The sequence below is a fragment of the Mustela lutreola genome, chromosome 1, assembly GCF_030435805.1.
Source record: "Mustela lutreola isolate mMusLut2 chromosome 1, mMusLut2.pri, whole genome shotgun sequence".
Lineage (NCBI taxonomy): Eukaryota > Metazoa > Chordata > Mammalia > Carnivora > Mustelidae > Mustela > Mustela lutreola.
Genome location: NC_081290.1, coordinates 123,950,182 through 123,956,616, shown reverse-complemented (window position 1 = coordinate 123,956,616; position 6,435 = coordinate 123,950,182).

The window sequence follows — 6,435 nt, the reverse complement described above, 5'->3', positions numbered from 1 at the left end:
CAGGGCCTCCCAAAGAAGCTACAGCCAGGAAGGAACCCTCACCGGAACATCTCCCCAAGCTGCAGTCCACTTGTTGGGTGCTCTGAGCCCAGTTCTTGCTCCTGGCCCCACACCAGCCTCTGGGGTCTCCTGCTTGTGGGGTCTAGCACCAGCCCATCCCCAGACACCCATATACACCCAGCCCTGGCCTTCTCACTCTCAGGCTTGGTCTCCATGGGCTCCAGGTCCTGGACCACAGTCCAGTGCGGTACCACCAGGGGAGTGGCCTGGACAGTGTCAGAGGCCTTCCCAGGGAGTCCCCAGTCCCTGCTCCTGGAGAACCCCTATGGTCACTCCCTTGTCAGGGAGATGGAGCTGGTGTCCACCAGCCTCCTCCCTGTTTCATCATCCCTGGTGTTCTGCAAAGACAGGGATCAGTATCCAGCCCAGATGCATCACAGCCCTGCCCAGCCATCCTCACTATCCTCCTGCCCAGTTCCCCTGCTGCTCCCATATCAGACATAACCCTGGGACAGGAGCCCATACCTGCAGGATACAGGATAAACCCAGGGAGAAGCTTGCAGTCCTCCACACCTTGTCCTATCCAGCCAGCCTTGACCTGGGGTGTAAACATGACCTGCCCACCTGGCATCTGACCCCTCGTCAACATGCTCTTGAGTGTAGTGAGTACACCCCACATGAGCCTTCTTTACAAACACACACACACACGCATGGGGAGGGGACCTGGGGCTGCACAGGAGCATATGGGGCTGGGGGTTGGCTCTGGGCCTCATGATGTCACCTTTCTGTACTTCTGCCCAAATGGCCAGAGATGTCTGAGAGCCCTGATATGACATCCCCAGTGAGGGGAAGTGTTTGCAGGGTGTGCTTTCCTCTGCCTGTGCCTCCAGACTTTGGGATGCAACATGCAAACATGTTCTTCTTTTGAGGATCTCCAATGAAATGAGCTGGGTAGGGGGCTGTCTCTGGAATATGCATGCCTGGTTACCTGGGTTCCAAATTCTGTTGGGTCCTGTTGTCAGGGAAGTGAGGTCACCATACCCAGCTTCCTCCTCACTTCAGAGCCCCCCAAGGAGCTCCTTCCCCAGCTGCTCAATGCTCACCCTCTACCCCATGCCCTGCCCATACAGTGACACTTACCTACAGCCCCTGCAAGGCCTGGGTGCAGACAGTGTTCCTGCTGTGAGGACACTGAGCTGGGTTCAGACCAGACTCCTGCTCATGCCCAGACCCTGTGCCTCTCAGGGCCTTTCCAGGCTCCTCATCTGTCCAGTGGGGTCTTCTGGCTTCTACTTCTAGGGATGCCATCAGGGGTAGGACCTCTACATACATTCCTGCTGTAACAGGAGGCTGAGACATGCACATGGCAATGCAAGGGGGGGGCGGGGCATAGAACACAGATCAGAGGGGCCTGGTTTGGGGTCCAGGTAAAGCCACCCTCCTCCTGCCTGTCTCCCAGCCCCCATGGGAAGATTGCAGTGAGCTGCTTCTGACCTTGTCCTCTCATGACACAGACTTCCAGGGGCTCACATTAGGTTTAGGCCCAGGTCCCAGGGCCTTGTCTGTGCTCATGTACTGGGCAGTCCCCACACTGGTTCCTGGCATTCCCGAATCCTGGTCACACATCCCTGTGGAGTTCTCTCCCGTCCAGGGTGGATGGCCTGTGTGACTGCCCTCTAAGGAATAGAATGGAGCAAAATGATGGAATGTTGTTTCCAACCTGATTGAAGAAAGTCTGTGACTTCTGGTTTCCTCTCTTGTGTTCATTCTCTGTCTCTCTCCACTCTATGTGTCTCTGTATCTCTCCCAGGAGCAGGATCTGGAGTTCTGGGGGTGACATGAGAAACTTCAGAAAGCTACCCTCTCCCTGTTTACCTCTCCTGTCCTGGTGCTTTATTCCTTCCTAAGGCCTCCTCACCCTGACCAGAGCACGGACTCTGGATGGAGACACTGAGGCTGCAACAAGAAGTGTCCTGAACTTGACCCCCAGACCAGTGGTCCAATGCTCTTCCACATTCTGCAAACCCAGGTCATCACGTCCCCAAGTTCCCAGAATGTCCTCTGCTCAGAAGAACCTCGAGGGAGTACAAAGCATTTTCCCAGGACTAGGAGCACAGTGGATCAGGGATGAAGATCCAAGGCCAACAGACTTGTCTACAGGACCTTGGGACCTTAGGGACACTCCATCTCTATGGCCCAATGGACAGAAGAGTAAGCTGAGGCCTTTTGTGCTGTAGCCCTGTCTGGACTTAGGTGGGTATTTCTTCCTACTTCCAGTAGCCTAGGATGGTGATAGACCCCAGACCCAGACCCCAGACACTGTCCTCTCCCAGTATCCTGACAACCCCCCTGGGCCCCTCGGGTACAGCCTGACCATCAGTCTGGACTGTCTCCCATCCCCATGCTATGGATCTGGGTTCTTGTCAGGGGTCCTGAAGCCCCTGCCTCATGGCTCAGCTGTCTCCAACCTCTTTCTTCTTTCCCCCTTGTCACACACGTTGCTTCCAGGGTGTCAGCCCCTTCTGACCCTGAACTGTGCAGTCAAAGCACTGTGTGTGTGTGTGTGTGTGCGCGCACGTGTGCACACAGGCACAAACGCCTCTACTTTTCTGGGGATGCCCAAGGTAATGTCCCCACATGGGATGGGGTGGGCAGCTATCCCCGAGGATCAGAGGGGCTCTCACCCCCAAAGAAAACCTCATGGGAGAGTTGAGGCTGGCTTAGGACTGAAGAACAACCCTGTTCCTTGGACTCTGTATGCCTCATTTGTCCTGGGCCAGTCCCTGCCTCTCTTGACCCTAGGTTTCCAACTGTCCCTGAGGGATGGACATGGAAATGCTTGAACTTGGCCACTTTTCCAGGGGTAGGTGGAGGACAGGTGCACCAGGCATATAGGCTTTCCTCTTGAGAGTGCCAGGTGTGCACAGGGGACCTGCACACAGCACCCGTACCATGACCCAGTCCCACAGTGGATGTGCATGAGACCCATGGCTCTGCACCTGACCAGTCCCCCATGTTTCCTCACCACCACCAAAGGGCTCTGTGGCCCCAAAGTCCACTTAGCCGTGGAACCATGCCCATCCTGGGCAGCAAGCCTCAGGGTTCAAGGCCAGGTGGGTTGCACATCTGGGGAAACAAAGGTAACTGAATTACCACCACCCCCCCCCCCAACTGGCTGGGAATGAAGACTGCCTCCCAGGGTCCAGATAAGTGCAGGGCTGGGCCAGAGGATCTGGAGGCAGCAGTGGAGGCTGACTCAGGGCAGGGAGGAGAGCAGACCACCCCATTTCCCTTCTCTCCTCCTTCTTTCTCATCTTCCTGGTAGGACCCTGGGACAGAGGTCCAGCCTGACCTTGGCTGCATCCCTGGCTGGAGTCAGAGGTGTGGGAAGGAGGCTGGGGAGGAGGGAACCACCACCAGGATGCCTGAATATGAGGATGTTGTTATTGTAATGAGGGACCCCATGGGCATTCAGGGATTTCAGCCCTTTTTAGACATGAGCAGTGGCCCCAGGACTCAGCCCCTGCCCCATCCTTCTCCGTCCACAGGTCCCTGCATCTCTCCCAGCACAGGCCTTGTCTGCAGCCAGTCCGCCCTCCAGCCACCAGAAATCCAGCTGCTCCAGGGGGCTACAAACTGATTATAAGCTGGAGCTGAGTCAGCCCTAAGGGACCTGATTCTGGGTCCTGGAGCCCCACAGGGAAGAGAGGTGATGTGGCACAGTAGCTGGAAGAGGGCAGATTGGACTCTCCCTGGAGGCCATGGCTCCCTGGTCAGCACAGACCCTGTTGTGTGCTGGCCCCTAGGGCACCCAGATTCCAGCTCCCAGGCAGGTTCTGGGAGGGAGACAGTGTGGTTCCTGCTAGCTCAGACGTGTCACTCTGCCCTGTAGCTATAGCCTGTCCCACTAGCTCCACTCCCCCTCCTAGTTGGCCAACAACACCCTCAGGGCCAAGAAGAGTCCATTATCCAGCTCTGGGGCCAGTGCATGGCTAGGCAGGTAGGGGAGGGCTCTCTCTGGGTTCAGGGAGTCTCTGGCTGGGCTAATGGGGGCTTGGGAAGGCTGGCCTTCCAGCCCCTCAGCTGGCTTCTGTGATTGGAGCCATTTGCCTCCCCTCTCTGGGCCTTGCTCTGTGCCTCTGTGCAATGCAGTGATACTGAATGATTGTTCCCATGGTAGAAGCATGTGAGTTGTTGTTGATTGATATAAGCTGGGCACAGAGACGGACTGCAGAGTGCAGTGGGGGATGGTGAACTGTGTCACCAGTGAGCACCCCTTCCCCAAAAGCAATCCAGCCCTTCCATGCAGGCCCCTAGGAGATCACATTCCTAACACTAGGCCCCTGTGTGTGGCTCTTCTTCAGCAGTGGGATAGGCTGGGAACCCCAGGATATGGGATCAGCTCTTCCTTCTGAGGGCACGAGAACAAGAAAGACTTTTTCTGGGGTCCCCCAAGGCCACAAAAGGGGAGGTGGGTGCCTCCAAACAGGACACTGAAATTCTGCTTCTGTTAGAACCTGAGCATTGGGGTTTGGTTCTTTCACTTGGTGGGTCAATGAGGCACACACGCTCTTCATGACTCCTTCTCAAATGATGAGCTCTTGCAGGGTCCTGAGCAACTTGGACCTGGGGAGGGGAGAGGTGCTTGTCCCCTCCCTGGCTCCTGAAGGAGACCCATCTTCCCAAAGACAGGATTATTTCAGGTTATGATCCTGGGCCAGGATGGGAGACAACCCCTCGCAGATCCTGACTCTGGGGCTGAGAGGGCCTTTCTCAGGCACAGCAATGCCCACAGAATGGGGGGACTTCCGAAAGAACACACATCTGGCCCAGGTTCTGCCCCAGGATGGTGGCTGCCTTCCCTAGCTCAGGAGGAAGAGGGACAACCTCTGCTTCTCTGGGCAGGGGTACTCTGACCCATGAGCAGGCCCTAAAAGTTTTCTAGTCCACCTCTGGAAGTGCATCAGCACTGAGTGGGCCAATCACTGTCCACACATGAACACAGGCAACATGCTAAAGAAGCACTGGAGGTGATCCTGTGCAAATGGCCTGCTACTGGCAGGGCTGGTGGCCTCAGTGCCCTCCAGCAGGCCCCCCTTCTCTGGATAGGAATTCTCCTGGAGTCCCTGTTCTCAGAGCTTCCTTCCTGCTGGTTTCAGGACCAAGGAAGAGACTGTGGTGTGGCTTAGAAGCCTCCACAGCAGCCTCCCTCCTTCTGTACACATCACCGCTCCCCAAGAAGCAATGGCTGCTGCTCCCACATGCCACACACAAGGTTGGTTTAAGGAACTCATTCCCTCCAAGGCCCAGTTGCTCTGGCTCTGTCACATACACAGTGGCCACGGCTGCCTGGCTGGGCCAGGAGTCCCAGGAGAGCTTTCCTTTCCCAGGATCAGTGTTCATAATCCTGGCCAGAGAAAGAAGTCCTATCTGTCCTCTGCTAGGGCTGGGTGGCCCTCAGGTGCCTGAGGATATGGTGGTCCCCTGGAGAGAAAGGTGATGGGCACCCCTGTCTGAGAAAACAGTGAGCAGCACCCATCCCAGGCCGCAAGTGAGCCCATCACTTAGCAGTGCTTGTACTCAGACTCACCTGAGGAAACTGGCATGATTTTTCATAGATATATTTTCAGGAGTGTTCAGAACAGTGATGGTAGAGAGAACAGAGAGTGTACCAATACTAATGTCCAAGGAGATGGGTGGTGGCTCAGTCAGTTGAGCCACTGACTCTTGATTTTGGCTCAGAATGTGATCTCATAGTGTAGAATCGAGCCCCATGTGGGATCTAGGTTCAGTGCAGTGTGGGCTCACAATTCTCTCTTCCACTTCCTGCCTCTCCCACCACTCTCGTGCCATGCTCTCACTCTCTCTTTCTCTAAAATAAGTTAATAAAATCATTATAAAAATGTAATCATACAGGATGTACTTTTAAAAAATTGTAAAAACTCCTAACATTGACTTTGCCATTTTAAATGTTTTCAATATAAAGTCCAGTAGTGTTAAGCATATTTACACTGCTGTGAAAATCTTCCATCATGAAAACCTATTTCACCATGGAAATCAAATTCTGTTCCCATTATTATATGTTTTTTATGTAGAAAGCATATTTATTTATTTATTCATCTATTTATTTATGTTCAGTTAGCCAACATATAGTACAACATTAGTTTTTGATGAAGTGTTCAACAATCCATTCATTTCATGTAACACCCAGTGCATATCACAACACATGGCCTCCTTAATACCCATCACCCTGTTACCCCAACCCCTCCACCTCTGTAAACCTCAGTTTGGTTTCTAGAGTCCAGAATCTCTCATGGTTTGTCTCCCTCTCTGATTTCTTCCTATTCATTTTTTCCCTTCCTTCCCCTACGGTCTTCCACACTATTCCTTACGTTCCACATATGAGTGAAGCCATATGGTAATTGCCCTTCTCTG